Source organism: Schistocerca piceifrons, chromosome 2 (assembly GCF_021461385.2).
Source record: "Schistocerca piceifrons isolate TAMUIC-IGC-003096 chromosome 2, iqSchPice1.1, whole genome shotgun sequence".
NCBI lineage: Eukaryota > Metazoa > Arthropoda > Insecta > Orthoptera > Acrididae > Schistocerca > Schistocerca piceifrons.
Genome location: NC_060139.1, coordinates 388,972,316 through 388,989,565, shown reverse-complemented (window position 1 = coordinate 388,989,565; position 17,250 = coordinate 388,972,316). Strand labels below are relative to the sequence as shown.

At 41.0% G+C, this 17,250-nt stretch overlaps 1 protein-coding gene across 3 annotated transcripts in view; it reads right to left on the bottom strand.

Annotated features, from left to right (window-relative positions):
* Nucleotides 1-16,337, bottom strand: part of LOC124776400 (axin) — a 268,089-nt gene extending 251,752 nt beyond the window's left edge. For all 3 annotated transcript variants that reach the window (XM_047251377.1, XM_047251378.1, XM_047251379.1), the window contains exon 1: nucleotides 15,879-16,337. The gene's annotated coding sequence lies outside the window, so the exon portion shown is untranslated. The remainder of the gene's footprint in view (nucleotides 1-15,878) is intronic.
* Nucleotides 16,338-17,250: the final 913 nt, after the last annotated feature.

Below are 17,250 nucleotides of genomic sequence, written 5' to 3'. Positions count from 1 at the left end.
GACTCTTGAAGATAAAGCGCCAGCTACCCTGCGAAAGCGTACTTACAAAGATTCTAAAAACAGTAATAGGTAAGGAATCTACACATACCAAGGGTACTAGGAAAGTTTTACAATATCACCCAACAATAAGTCACAGGAGACTGATTGTTGCTGTTTTCTGAGAATATTTCATACTTGCATTGTACCCGCTGTGCCAAGTCTGGGCGCACTCGTTTACTTGCAGGGTCAGTTGGAAGTGCTTGTTATGGCATTGTGGTCATGAATTGAGGTTCAGGCAGTTTTTCGGTACAACTTCGCGCGTGGTTTAAAGACAGAAGCGTGCTTTAATGAAATGAGTGTTGCACTCGATGATGATCAGGTGGTACAGAGAATTCCAAAGAGTAAATTTCACTCTCGACGACGCTGAGGGGTCGGAAAGGCCACGATCATCAGTTATGGAGGAAAACATCGATGCTGTGAGGAAAATGCTAGACGAAGACAGGCGATAAGCAGATGGAGGATACCTTACGGCTAAATGCACCAGCAATTCGTTCGATTCTGCATGATAATTTGCAAGTAAAGAAACTTTGTTGTCTCTGGGTGCCGCATAGACTGACGGAAGAGCAGATGACACGGTATGTGACTTGGTGTCGGGAGATGTTAAAGAAGTTTTCTAAGGGACCATTTCAGTACGTGAATGACATCGTGACAGGTGACGAAACTTGGCTGTAGTATTATGACGTACCAACTAAGACTGAAAACAAAGTTTGGGTCTTTGAAGATGACGACACACCCATAGCTGCCAGAAAACCCCGACCAGTAAAGAAAGAAAATGATAGCTATTTTTTTTCCCAAATCGAGTCGAATTGTGGAACATGGTGTTTTGGACACACAGAAGACAGTCACAGCTAAGTAGTACATTGAGCAGTGCCTGTCCAAAGTCATCCAATCTTTGAAGAATCTGCGACCGAAAACAAGAATGGGCACTTGTTCCTTCATCACAAAGCTCCAGCTCACCGCGCCAAAGCATACACCGAATATTTGCGGGGTACAGGACTGAAACTTTTTAAGCAACTTCCTTACAGTCCAGACGTTGCTCCTTGTGACTTTGCACTGTTCCAGCATGCGAAAATGAAACTGACAGAAATTGCGGTTTTCAGATGGTGAGGACCTCCAGAGGGCTTGGGACAATGAGTGTGCCTTACTCCCAACAGAGACTTGGAAAAAATGGTTTACGGATTGGTTTCGGAGGATGGAGACATAATCAATGTGGCGGAAATTACTTCGAAAAAATTAAATAAAGCTGTATTACAAAACTTTCCTAGTACCCTTTGTATTCTACAAACTGCTACGTAACGCTACCGTCATCGATTAAGTTCGTCTAATCACAGTGCGTACAGGGGCATTTAAGAAATCTCTCTTCCTGCAGTCCATAAGCGAATGTAGCATGAAAACCTTAATACCTGGCGCAATGAACTTCGCGGTGATTCGTAATGTAAAGATACAGATGCAACCAAACGTAACACAAAGAGGGTGATCAACAGCGACTGCAAATGCATTTGGGAAGAAAGGTCACAGACATTACAGAACTGGAGGCGGTATCACTTACTGCTTCTGTTGCACATTTATCTAGTGTAACAGATGGAATATCACATACACCTAAAATAGCTGTTAAGACTGGGCCCAACCTTGTGACGTCGTACCTTTACGACATGACGACTTTTTTCCTTCTTCTTTTGCAAAAAGGGCAATAGGTTCTCATGTTATACAGGGCTAATGTGTGCATTGAATATTGTACGTGTAGGAAATATTTCCAAATGAATGTTCGCTATCCCTTCTTTCAAACGTTTTGGAGACAAATTCTATCTTTTACAAAAGTCATGTACGTGCCGTCATATAAGAATACTTCTCTGGCTTTGGTATAGGTCCAATCCAAAGTTTAACGCATATAAGATGAAATATGTGGCCGATAAGTAAATCTGTCAAGTAGAATTTAATATGTCGTTTTCGACACGATTTCCATTGCATCTGTCGTACGGCCGTTTGTCGGGTTATTTGTCAAATTCGATGAAAATTCATCTTCTATATTAACATTTATTTGTCAACTGTGTATGACTTGTTCATCTGCCTGGGGCCTTTATCATGGCCCACTGATTGATAAATTTGGAGTTCAATAATAAGTTGCGCAATTCGTGATGTTTATTTACGACGGCACGAGAGTGACGTATGTGCTCTCAAACTCCCAAGTATGGCATAATACAAGCCACACGTCATATTCTACATTAAGGGCTCTTATTGATACCAAAGTGCGTACAGACGATTTTAAGGTCCAGCACCACTAGGCAAATAACAAAATAAAGGAATAAAAATGGCCGAAACAGAACGCATGCAGGCAGCATCAGTGACGGGGTTACGAAAAGGTTCTAATGCACAAGGGGCGATCAAAAAGTTTCCGTTCGGATGCCGTACAGTCCATAATCGGTATAATTAAACAAAATAGCTGTGAGTACTGAGGCAATCATCCCACCGACGCACCAGACTGAAGATACCCGTTTGGTAAAACATCGTGCCCTACTGCATGAAGTAGTCCATATGCGAAGGCGTGATAATCGCATGGGGAGAGATCAGGGCTATAGAGCGTATGCTCGAATGTCTCCTACTTGAGTTGGCATAACTTCTACGAGCAACGTCCTCAAAACGTTAACTTTTTGATCACCCCTTATATGACAACGTCATACGTCAGCTAGTGACCTTGCTGAGAACCCGAGAAAATTCTTGTCCTGCGTAAAATCGCTAAGCGGGTCGAAAGTTTCTATCTAGTCACTCGTCGACCAGTTTGTGTTGCAACCGAATACAGCAAATGGAAAGTTTTGTAAGCCCCGTTTGAAAAAAATCATTCACGTCGGAGGATCGTACAGACTTAAAATCGTTTGTGCGTTGCATAGACTACCACATGAAGGACGCATAAATAGGAAATCTTTGGCCTTCAATTGCAACTGAAACCGTAGAAAACACATAGCTCGCCAGGCCTCGATGTAACTCCAACTCGGTTTTACGGAAAGCGCTCTTCGACACTGGCTGGCCCTTACATGTGACGCGAATCTCTAGCTGAGAGCAAAGCCGCAAGCTACTAGAAAAAAGCGCAACTGACTCCCGTGTACTAAGTTAAAAGATTTCCGGAAAGCGTTTTACACAGTGCCCCACTGAAGACTTAACGAAGGTTCGAGGACACGCAATATGTTGAGGTTCGAGGCCGCGTAATATGTTCTCAGATCTGTGAGTGGCTAGAGGGTATTGCAAGTAACTACTACATAGTCCTGGATGGGGAATGTTCATCACAGACAAAGATATCGTCAGCAGTGTATCAGGAATGTGTGATACAACCGTTCTTGCCCTCTAGATACATAAACCGCCTAACGGATAGGGTGAATAGCAATCTGTGAATGTTTGCTGTTAACTCTGTAGTGTATGGGAAAGTGTCGTCATTTAATGACTGTAGGACGACACAGGCTCACTTGGGCAGAATATCTATTTGGTGTGCCGCGCTGGGTAGCCGTGCGATCAAGGGCGCCTTGCCACGGCTCCGCCCGCCGGAGGTTCGAGTCCTCCTTCGGGCATGGGTGTGTGTGTGTGTGTGTGTGTGTGTGTGTGTGTGTGTGTGTGTGTGTGTGTGTGTGTTGTCCTTAGCGTCAGTCAGTTTACGTTAGATTAAGTAGTGTGCAAGCCTAGGGAGCGATGACCTCAGCAGTTTGGTCCCATAAGAGCTTACCACAAATTCCCAAATTCTCTTTGGTGTAACGAATGACAGCTTGCCCTATATGCAGAAAAATGTAAGCTAATGCACGGAAGTAGGAAAAACAATTCCGTAATGTTCGAGTACAGTATCAGTGGTGTGCTGCTTGACACAGTCACGTCAATTAAATACCTAGGCGGAATGATGCAAAGCAGTATGAAGTGAAACGTGCACATAAGGTCCGTTGCAGGAAAGGCGAATGGACGCCTTCGGTTTACCGGGAGCTCCGTGAATTCAAATGGGAATCCCTGGAGGGAACACGACGCTATTTCCGCGAAACACTATTGAAAAAGTTTTCAGAACAGCACTTGAGACTGACTACAGAATGAGACTGTTTGCAACAACGAATATCTCGAGTAATAACTGCGAAGACAAGGTAAGGGTAATTATGGGTCGTACGGTAGCATATAGGTGTTCGACAAGAACATGGAAACACTGCGAGGAATGTATGTTTGACGACAAATGCACATGCTAACCAAGCCAGTGGGTTGTGCTGTTGTATACCGGCCGTGCCCTTCCGAAGGAATAATCGCGGCATTTGTCTTGAGCGATTTAGGGAAATCACGGAAAACCTAAATCAGGATGGCCGGACGCGGATTTGAACCGCCGTCCTCCCGAATGCAAGTCCAGTGTGCTATGCACTGCGCCATCTGGTTGGTTGGTTGGTTGGTTTTGGGGGAAGAGACCAAACAGCGAGGTCATCGGTCTCATCGGAGTAGGGAAGGACAGGGAAGGAAGTCGGCCGTGCCCTTTCAGAAGAACCATCCCGGCATTTGCCTGGAGCGATTTAGGGAAATCACGGAAAACCTAAATCAGGATGGCCGGACGCGGGATTGAACCGTCGTCCTCCCGAATGCGTGCGCCATCTGGAGCTAAGTGAAATCTAATGTGGACAAACAGTTGGTGCTCGTATGGTGGGTGCTTCCGTAACCAAGAGAGTCCAAGTATTTAGCATTTCACAAGGCATCGTATCGAAGATTTACACTACGAGCCAGGAAAATAGACATCATCCCCCAAGTCACGAGGTGGACGAAATTGTGTGTCGAGTGATAGTGACGGACAGTCAATGACGAGGGTTGTGACGAAAAATAAGAGAACGGCAGCTGCAAAAGTCGCACTCGCGAACCCTTTCAGCACCAAAACAATACGAAAGGAGATGAGTAATTAGGGAATTGCAGGGAGAGATGGAATTTCGAAACCACTCATCAGTGATGCGAATGTCCGTAAAATGAAAACATGGCGCCGAGGCCATAATACCCAGACTAAGGCACTAATGAAGAAAGTTATTTGGTCTGATGAGTCTTGTGTTTCATGCTGTTGCCAACTTCTGGCCGAAGTTTGCGTCCCATAAGTGAAACGTGGCGGGGTTCGGTGATGATTTGGGCAGCCATATTTTGGTATTCCATGGGCCCCATGGCTACTCTGCAAGGTTGCATTACTGCCACGGATTATGTTACCATTCTGACTGATAAGGTCCATCCCACAGCACTTCAGGAAGGTATCTGACACCGCCCCGCACTGCAATTTAGTGAAAGAAATACGAGTTTATCGAGTATCGGAGCGGATTTACGACTGCATTCAAGACTTCCTTGCAGACAGAACTCAACACGTCGCTCTTAACGGAACAAAATAGACAGATGTAAAAGTAATTTCCGGAATACCCCAAGGAAGTGTGATGGGCCCGTTACTGTTTACAATATATGATCCAGTAAGAAGCGTCGGATGCTCTTCAAGGCTGCTCGCATGTTATGCGGTTGTCTGTAACAAAGTAGCACAGCCAGAAGATAGTAATCATTTGTTGAATGACCTCTGACAGATGACCCTGAAGGTAAATAAATGTAACATATGGCGCATACATGTTGTTGTTGTGGTCTTCAGTCCTGAGACTGGTTTGATGCAGCTCTCCATGCTGCTCTATCCTGTGCAAGCTTCATCTCCCAGTACCTACCGCAACCTACATCCTTCTGAATCTGCTTAGTGTATTCATCTCTTGGTCTCCCTCTACGATTTTTACCCTCCACGCTGCCCTCCAATACTAAATTGGTGATCCCTTGATGCCTCAGAACATGTCCTACATAGGAAAAGAAATACACAACTGTATAGCTACACTATTGATGAATATCGCTGGAAACAGTATCTACTACTGTACAATATCTACGTGTAACTATTCAGGACGACCGTTAAGTGGAATCACCGCATAAAACAAATAGTGGGAAAAGTGACACCAGACTAAGATTCATACTCATCTTAGGGAAATGAAACTCATCCACGAAGGCAATAGCCTGTAAGTGCTTGTTCGGCCGATTCTTGAGTATTGTTCACCTCTCTGGGATCCCTACCAGGAAGGACTGATAGGGAAGATCCAACGAATAGCGGCGCGTTTCGTCACGGGATCGTTTAGCCAGCTCGAGAGCGTTACGGAGATGCTCAACACAAGAGAGGCGTTGTGCATCACGGAGAGATTTACTATTGAAATTTCGAGAGTGCCGTTTCCGGGAAGGGTCGGACAACTTATTACTTCACCCACATACGTCTCGCGTAGTGACCACGAGGAGAAAATTCGAGAAATGAGGCCAATAAGGACGATTATCGACAATCATTCTTCCTCTTCCGCGCTGGTTTTGTGAGCACGAGCGCGAATTGTCGAATCTCAGCTGGCCACCAGGCCCCAGATCACAGTGTTACTGAGTCGTCGTGGGCTACTACCTCAAGAATCTACTTTGAAAACCCCCCTTTCCCTGCTCCACTCGCGACTGGAGCAGAAAAGGTAATGACTAGTTGCTGTATGAAGTAGCCTCTGCCATGCGACGTATGATGTCTTGCGAAGTATGTATGTATGCCTATGTAGATTGGTTTCTAAACCATTTGGGACGGTGTGAAGTCCAAAAGATCTTATTAAAGAGCAATGAAACGAGACAGTGTATTCGCAGAGTTGCTGGTCGTAAGGTGACCAGATACGTATATAAAATGAAATGCAGCTTGCTGATGTTATCGTTGTAATGAGGATTCGGACAACTACGCAGATATCTTCCACACATCGTTACAATATCAGGCCATTAGTCTGCTCATACAAAGCAACGTGAACTTTTAGTTCTGGCGCCTTTGCCCTCCACGTTATCTTATACACGGGAAAAAAAAATTAACCGTTATTGCAATGTTCGATGAACGCCGGTAACCAGAATTTAGTTACACGGTTCTTCTAGATAACTATTATGATTTGTGTAATATTTTTACAAGATGCTACAGTGCAGAACGAACAAACTTAAGAGGATGCTGATTGCATTTGCGGCTGCGATGTACAGTACTGCCGCAAGCCTTAGACAATACGAATCCAAACCGAACAGATCTTGTGATTTTGTCGCAAAAAAAAAAAAAAAAGAAAAAAAAACCTTGCAACAATCTTAGTCCTTCGAACACACTCACGACTGACCACAGAGACAGGCACTGGCACTCCTAGCTGTTACTGACTACGGTCGTTGAAAACAAGTTAGTAATCAAACATACACAAGCCAATATAATGTCAGTCTGATTCGTTCGCAGTGCCGCTATATTAGCAATCCACCAGTTTCTGCTGAAGCACCGATGGCTTTGAAGCATACGAAACGTAACTGGACACGAAGCGCCTATCCTGTCTCTTCCCAGAACGCATCCGCAGTTTTGCCTTGCTGACAGGAAGCGACCGTCTACAGCGACAGATCCGAGGTGAGATTCCACACCGATGCGATGCGTAGACGTGCGTGCGCGAGAGGCGGAAAGAAAGGTGGAAGAGAGAAGAGGGTTATAACAGGAGAAGGGAAGAAGACGAGGGGCAGAGAGAGAGAGAGAGAGAGAGAGAGAGAGAGAGAGACGCACGAGTCCAGGCGGGGCGAAGGAGAGGCTATCAAAGGTGGCCCCGGTGCAAAACGGCTCTTTGTCTGCGGCCTGTTTTTGTGGGCAGCCTCCTGACTGGGGGTCGGAGCAGCAAAGCTCAAGAAAGTTTTACATCGAAAGGCGCGGGGGAGGGGGGGAGGGGGGGGGGGGGAGAGGACGAAGGCTAGCTGCAGCAGGAACTGGCGAGGAAAGATGGGAGCGAGCTGGCACTTCTGAAAAGGTCCTGGTTTCCCTACGCCAACGCGCGGCATGGGACAGCTCGACGCGGCTCCGTAAAGACCACTTTATACGTTCCGAAACGGCGGCCGAATGCAGAGGCGCTTTGCCTGGCTTCTTCAATGACTCCTGCCTTCCGCTTGCTACTCTGCATACATGAATACTGCTACGGAGCCTTATCGCATAACGTGAATAATTAATGTGTTTTCAGCGCGATGTTCATAAGCTCTAGCGTCTGGGAAGACGCCACAACCACAAGCAAGATCACGAAGGTGTAAGCGAATATCTGCTGTTTCAAATTATGTGGATACTTAGATGTAATTTTACTGTGAATTAATACATGAAAGTTATCGACGACTTAACCAACCATAAAAAAATTAAAGAAAAATAAAAACTACATGCATTTGAACGGAGAGGAAAATACAATAAATAAATGTTCCTTTACTAAAAATTGCCACAAAGCTTATGAAAGCTACAACCAGACAACACGAGGAAAAGGGCTTGGGACATAGAAACAGTAATAACACAGTATTCCTCAGCATCTGACGAAAAATAAGTTAGGTTCATTTCACTAAAATAGGTAGCTTTTTAATCCAAATCTGTCAGCCCTACACCTACCAACACTCTTTTGCATCATTGCTTTCTTTATGTGCAGGAAAGGAGCTGAAACTGATAAAACATCACACAATGCTGTCTGTCTGATTAAAGAGTGTTTCTGACGGATGGCAACTAGACCACTGTCTACCACTTGCAGCACCCTGAAGCACAACTCATTACTATTAGATACCACTGACATTAATATTAAAAACAAACAGCATGATATGTACTGTGCTGAGAGAGATGGTTACATTTTCACTTATTTCAATGAGCTATTTTGAAGAAAAAATTTGTTTCCTTACAAAAACGTCCATTTAGTGGTGGCATATGTTTGATAATAAGTTTCTACACGATTTTTCCTAAGGGAGCAAGTCACTTTCCAGGTAGTACACTTCTTTCACTTGCTTATTTTCTAAATGTAACCAGGCATTATTGCTTTAGGATAGGTCATAAAAGGGTGTTGCCTTTCTTCAGAGGATTTCATACTTAAGACTCTGCATTCATGCAGCAGAGAACTGTCTCTTTACAAAGCACTTATATACAAGAGCTAGGACAGATTAGAAATACGAGTCAAGTACTGTCCACCATACACCATAAAGGGTGTTATGAAATAATTAAATGAAATCTGTCATCAGTTGATTAGTTGGACATTGCAAAACATTAGGAGAAGTTATATTCGTTACCACAAAGAAGTCCTAAGCCCCACTGTGGATTACCCATGGGTTTCTGTTTGTAATCTGGTATTTGCAAACAGGCAAGGTGTGTGAAACAGGTCATATACTCCACAAATGATGATATTGCCACCCTAAGCAGCATATTTACTAGCGCCATATAGCCCCCAAATATATTTGATGACTTTTTCCCCTCATTAGTTACAACAGTACATTCACATTACACGAAAGAACCAATCATGTTTGCAAGCTATACACCGTATCAGTTACCAATGCGACATTTGGAAGAGTGAAGATGGGTACAGGAGACCAAACACTGTCAGAATATATGGCAATATACAACAAAAGGCTAAAGAAATGCAGGAGAGTGCTACTGACAGCTCAATAACCTGTAGGTTTTATGGAAAGATGACAGAACCATAGGACACTGCCAATAACAGCAACACTACTATTGTCATACTGCTTCATAAAAATATGTTCGAGCTTCTAATACATTATGCCAACAGTTGTTGTTGTTGTTGTTGTTGTTGTCTTAAGTCCTGAGACTGGTTTGATGCAGCTCTCCATGCTACTCTATCCTGTGCAAGCTTCATCATCTCCCAGTACGTACTGCAGCCTACATCCTTCTGAATCTGCTTAGTGTATTCATCTCTTGGTCTCCCTCTACGATTTTTACCCTCCACGCTGCCCTCCAATACTAATTGGTGATCCCTTGATGCCTAGAACATGTCCTACCAACCGATCCCTTCTTCTAGTCAAGTTGTACCACAAACTCGTCTTCTCCCCAATCCTATTCAGTACCTCCTCATTAGTTATGTGATCTACACATCTAATCTTCAGCATTCTTCTGTAGCACCACATTTCGAAAGCTTCTATTCTCTTCTTGTCTAAACTATTTATCGTCCATGTTTCACTTCCATACATGGCCACACTCCATACAAATACTTTCAGAAACGACTTCCTGACACTTAAATCTATACTCGATGTTAACAAATTTCTCTTCTTCAGGAATGCTTTCCTTGCCATAGCCAGTCTACATTTTATATCCTCTCTACTTCGACCATCATCAGTTATTTTGCTCCCCAAATAGCAAAACTCCTTTACTACTTTAAGTGTCTCATTTCCTAATCTAATTCCCTCAGCATCACCCGACTTAACTCAACTACATTCCATTATCCTCGTTTTGCTTTTGTTGGTGTTCATCTTATATCTTCCTTTCAAGACACTGTCCATTCCGTTCAACTGCTCTTCCAAGTCCTTTGCTGTCTCTGACAGAATTACAATGTCATTGGCAAACCTTAAAGTTTTTATTTATTCTCCATGGATTTTAATACCTACTCCGAATTTTTCTTTTGTTTCCTTTATTGCTTGTTCAATATACAGATTGAATAACATCGGAGAGAGGCTACAACCCTGTCTCACTCGCTTCCCAACCACTGCTTCCCTTTCACATCCCTAGATCCTTATAACTGCCATCTGGTTTCTGTACAAATTGTAAATAGCCTTTCGCTCCCTGTATTTTACCCCTGCCACCTTCAGAATTTGAAAGAGAGTATTCCAGTCAACATTGTCAAAAGCTTTCTCTAAGTCTACAAATGCTAGAAATGTAGGTTTGCCTTTTCTTAATCTAGCTTCTAAAATAAGTCAAAGGGTCAGTATTGCCTCACGTGTTCCCATATTTCTACGGAATCCAAACTGATCTTCCCCGAGGTCAGCTTCCACCAGTTTTCCCATTTGTCTGTAAAGAATTCGCGTTTGAATTTTGCAGCCGTGACTTATTAAACTGATAGATAGGTAATTTTCACATCTGTCAACGCCTGCTTTCTTTGGGATTGGAATTATTATATTCTTCTTGAAGTCTGAGGGTATTTCGCCTGTCTCATCCATTTTGCTCACCAAATGCTAGAGTTTTGTCAGGACTGGCTCTCCCAAGGCTGTCAGTAGTTCCAATGGAATGTCGTCTACTCCCGGGGCCTTGTTTCGACTTAGGTCTTTCAGTGCTCTATACTTCATACAGTATCATATCTCCAATATCATCTTCAACCTCTTCCTTTTCTATAACATTGCCCTCAAGTACATCGCCCTTGTGTAGACCCTCTATATACTCCTTCCACCTTTCTGCTTTCCCTTCTTTGCTTAGAACTGGGTTTCCATCTGAGCTCTTGATATTCATACAAGTCGTTCTCTTTTCTCCAAAGGTCTCTTTAATTTTCCTGTAGGCAGTATCTATCTTACCCCTAGTGAGATAAGCCTCTACATCCTTACATTTGTCCTCTAGCCATGCCTGCTTAGCCACTTTGCAGTTCCTGTCGATCTCATTTTTGAGACCTTTGTATTCCTTTTTGCCTGCTTCATTTACTGCATTTTTATATTTTCTCCTTTCATCAATTAAATTCAATATTTCTTCTGTCACCCAATGATTTCTACGGGCCCTCGTCTTTTTACCTACTTGAGGCTCTGCTGCCTTCACTACTTCATCCCTCAAAGCTACCCATTCTTCTTCTACTGACAACAGATTACGTCAAAATGTGGAATTTTTCATGTACCAGTAATTGTTATTGCAAACGTAGCTACTGGTTTTTAATTACTGATCATAAAATAAGCTCTGCGGATTGCTTCACTATAATGATAAAAATTGTTACACTGAACATAAAACAATTAAACTCCAAACTTTACCAGCCCCCCCCCCCCCCCCACACACACACACAGTACAACACTCATCATCTTCAGTCATTTGAAATCCATTGTGTGACAGTCTTCCATGAGAGATTTCCCTGCTTTATAGTCTTCTGCTATGCACGCCTAAATTACTCTATTAGATTGACAACTCACATTTCTTACACCTTGGAACTTCCTTAATACATTAACGATCCACTTGGTGAACACGCTGCCATTTCATTTCAATTATGACAACAGTCATAATTACATCTTTAACTCGGCTTTTTCTCTGAACCGCCTGTCTGTTTTTTAGCCTCTCTCCTGACATGCATGTCTCCAATAGCAAATGAGTTATTCCCAGTTTCCGGATAGTTTTCGCCTTAAAAGTCCATGTCTCTCAGCCAGCAGTCAAAACTGGTAAATACAATTTGACTGTAAAGTTTTTGTTTCAAACACACTGGAAGTTTAGTTTTGAAAATAATATTTAGTTTACTAAAAGCTTTCCAGGACATGTTCCCTCTTTGGTTTAGTTCTTGTTCTCTTCAATACTAATCACTGCAAATTTTGAATATAGTACAATGTATTGAATAATTCTTCTAGCACTTTTCTTTAACTAAGATCTTCATAACTGAGGGTTCCGCAGAGCAACATGTAAGACTAAATGAAAGCATGACTGATTTATTTATACAGTCTTCTCATGCCATTTTTCTACGTGGAAGATACTGAACTTCCATTTAGAATCAGCAATCTGACAGCATTTATGGTGAAATAAGGAACAAAATACAAAAAGAATGGCAGAAAGTAATATCCGAAGAATGCATGACTCCGAAAGAACTGTTCGTTATTGTCACTGTTCTACTGAAGATCAGCTTGGTTAATTCATTCTTCCTTGACTGAAACTAGGTTTAGTAAGACACTGAAAACTACACAGGCACTCTCCATGCACAATTACATTCTTCACACATTTGAATGAGGGGCGAAGGAGGGGGGGAAGATACACCTGTACTTATTATCTACACTTGAGGTGGCTTGTTAATGCTTAGTAATAGTTTGCAGGAAACTCAAGCTGAAAGTATGAAGTATAACTTATTAACAGACTGTTACGACTCTGTAGCATACGGGATTCCAGTGAACACAGCCTGTACTTTTTAAATTATTTCTTTAATATGTCACATTTCACTAGTTGCTTGGTGATTAAATTTGTCTGTCTAGGGCTTCTCTTGTTCTCGAGAAAAAGAGAAATTTTATTATAGTCTCTTTGTGACAGCAGTCATCACATATGTCAAATGTAACATTCTCAACACTCTCAGATAGCTTGTTTTTTGCAGTATGCAGTTTGAAAACGGAAGATTTTGCACCAATCCATCAATCAGACCAAACAGAAGGAGAACAAAATTGACAAAGCTCAACATATTAGACCACAGCCAAATCATCTCATTCCTAGGCTACGTTATTCCCACTCATGACTTTGAAAGTATCAGCACTGAAACCACAGTGCATGTTTTTCACATGCACTTCTCACACACAACTACAAAAACTATGTTGAACGATGTTACCCAGCTATTTCCATTCTAATTATTTTTGTAACAAAGCACTGATTCTTTATTTAATGAACAGGAGTATTTTCTTATTAACATAACACAGTGGGCCATGAAAGTATGATGATCTGTGTGAAGTATTTCAAATCTTTATCTTAATGTCATTACTGGTGTGTATAACATTAGACGCTGAATTAATGTATGATATTCTTTGACTACCTCTTGGAAAGTTTCTTGGTATCTTTATACAAATAGGTATATTTCTCATGTAAACATTAAAAAGTTACAAACTGACAACAGACTAGCCCTATGTCACTGCTGCTCCTCGTAAACATGTCATTACATTATTATACAAGATGTGTGATTGCACATTCTTTCTACACCGGTCTCCAGGTCCACTGTTAAATTGCAACCTCGCTCTGTTATGTGTATTATTCCATTAAAACAAAATAATAGCACACAATTCTACCATTAAAAAAGAAGAGACTATTAAAACTGTGGAATTTAGGCAAAGTCCAATCATAAAAATTTCATAATTAGCTTAAAAAGTGATGTCTTCCACATTTTTCAAAAGAATACTAAATGTACAAGAGGTTGCAAGACAGAAAAAGCCTCTGTAGGCTAGGGGACAGGAATTTCGACATGTGTACATCAATTACTACCGTAGACATACAAAAAAAGCTGCCGCACATTGAAACACACTTGGTACCTCAAGGATAATTAAAGAACTATCAGCACACCTAGCCTTCTACCACATTTGTGTTTTGCAAGCTAGTTAAACACTATTTTTTACAGCCTGTGGCTTCATCACCTCTCAGGAATGTTGTATGCTGTGGTTTTATTTAATGCTGAACCACCAATACAGGAAAAAAAATTTATGCCTAAGAGAATTTCACTAAGTAATGTTTTGTAACTAATGCATTTCACTTTCACTGTGGTCACCCCAGGGGGGGGGGACTGTTTTCGCAGATAACCACAGGTATAGTCATGTGCCAATCTCTAACAAGCAAACAGACATTTTTAGGGTGGATAACATACAAAAGCCAAACATGGTATGTGAAAAGATTAAATAAAGGCAGTGTATGAGGAACACAAAAATGCATTTGGGACTGTAAGAAGGTTCATACGATATCTCATTTATCTTCAGTTGACAACTGAGCTCACAATGAAGGGAATTCAATGAGAGTAAAGACATAATATAGATTTTGACAGATGAAGTACACAGATGAATCATGGTAAACTCTTGTTCTGTATTAAATTACTGATGTTTAGTGTATTATTTTTACAGTGGCTTCAGGATAACACAAGTCTGTAACAGGCATATGTCTGATCACAAAATTTCACATTTACATAAATGTTTCCCTGTCAAACTCAAATTACAACAATTATTAGGTTTCACAATTTGAATTCACTTTGATATAACCAATAGTTGAGATAATGTGTTAATGATGGTCTATATATTTCCTGTGAATCCTAAGGGAGTCAGCATACGAAATGGTGCAAGGAAGAGAAGCATTATCCTGTGTTAGGACTTCCTTCAAAGTGCACAGCAGTAACAAACTTAAAAATTGAGCTACGTTAACTATAAGGCCACTATCATGATAAAGTTGTGTACACGAGCAATCGACACCACAAGAATCAGCTAGGAAAGTGACTGATTACTCAATGATGGTATAACAGAAACATCATACTGCAACAAAACAAAATTTATCCTAACATTAAGTAAGTATTAAAACACAATGAGGCAATTCAGAGAGAGAGATATTTTATGCGTTTCCATGGGGGAGGGGGGGGGGGGAGGGGGGAGAGAAAGAGAGAGAAATGGACAGTAGTTCTGACACACATTTAGATAATTTTTTACACAAACAGCTATACAAGGTACTGGAGCAATGGCATGAGAAATATGTACCACTAGGCCTATATAATTTGAATTATTATAACAATTCTGAAATTTCTGCACTTTGAATTCAAGTAATCATTACATGGTATCTCCCACACCACTTGTACACAAACAACACTTACATGACATAACTCCACCATACTAAAAAAAGGTTCAAGATCCTAGTATGAGCAGAGGCAATGGATCGTTGAATGTCAAAATGAATATGTACAGCTAGGTAACATAATGCATCCACAGAAACAACACAACCCAAATGTGTATATCGCCGCCTACAACAGCTAGGAACAATAATTCTCGTAAGTGGAAGAAAAGAGCTAGGTATCAACAAAGAACAGCTGACAAATAAGCAGTAGTGATTACCAAACCCTATAAACAACAACAAGAATGGCGTTATGTGTGCCTGATTTAGCTTAATCTTCATAGAAAAAAATACAATACAATAATGCACTGGACTAGTGCCTTCAAGTCACGATCTTCAAAGTCAATTACAGTAAATACGAGCATCGACTGAGTTGATAAACAAGTAACATAACCAGGGAACACACTCAGGGTCAGAAAGTGCCTGCAACGTTAATGAACATCCCTGACACCAAACTCGATCCAATGCAATGAATTATTATGCAAAAAAAGTCTGTAAATAAATTCCAGAATCTTACCTTACAAACACCTGAGCCGTTGAATCGGCCGTCACACGTATTTAAATGTTCTTCGTAAGTAATACCACTTATGCACATCGTAATTTCGTTCATACCGTCACACGAATTAACAATTTACGGACGTAAGTTCATAATTCACAGTCTTCTAAAACAAGACTTCATTGTCAACACTAACAAAAAGGAACTTTGCTTGACGTACTTTCCGTGATGGGCATGTTTCGAGTCCCTCTGACGATAGTTTCTCAAAGCTAATTTCAAAGTTAAGCCAATCACGTTCGGCAATTGCTAAGTTTATACACTTTTCAATGTTTTGTACGGAATGTGGAATGTCACGCGGCAAAAATTAAATTATATTTACGTATTTGTCTGAAATATATTTTGTAACTAGTCCTCTCCATATTAGAATTAGCCGCATTCCATTAATTCAAGCGTGGTGCAGGGTCACTAAACGCAAACTAGCCATCACAGATTATACTACGAGAGGACTTCGCTACCATCTTTGTTCGACACTGACACACTGAAACATCTTTGGATATCAAGCGGCACGAGGAGGACAAACAATGCTATTTTATCATTGACACTACCGTGCTATTAACTTCCACTTGTTTATTGATATCGAAATCACCAAATAATAGTATTTTGTGTTTTATTTGTGTGAATACACGATTATAAAAGTACCTTAAAACGTAAAATTTGTAATTAACTGGAACTTTTTCGACAACGTTTTACTGTTAATTTGTGCGATTCTAGGATGTCACTGAAAACAGTGGTGGATAGCTAATCACAAACAACATAGAGCTCAAAAACGTAGTTATGCACTTTGCAGCCTTTGTTTATACTTCATATTTTGGTCTGTTATCTAGTTTCTTTATTGTATGTCGCAAGCGATTAAAAAGATCTAATATTTATGTCTCGCATATAATAGTTTCTAATATAAAAAACAATACACATAATAGAAGTCATACGCCTCATTATTTTTTATTTATCCAGATCTATATACGTTGAATCCAGAGATATTAAAAGCAGCTCAAAAGCTTTGTTTGTTTTTGGCGCCATTGTTTTAAATTTTTAGTACTCAAAACAAACATACAATAGTAATGTTGAATGGATAGAACATGATGTTAAAAAATAACTGGAGATGAGCGATTCGAGTGCCGAAAATGATGAATTTCAGTTTTATCTGCTGCTCGTAAGACAATACATCTTTCAGTTGCCTGAGGAAGATGGTATGTTAATTCTCGTGAACTGCCACTAACTGTAATATTTATCACATACCGTAGCCACATATTTTGTTACTGTTTACCTGTTTTATGCAGGCTGCATCAAAACTAATAACAGAAACTGATTTAGGCGAAAGCATACAACATTAGTA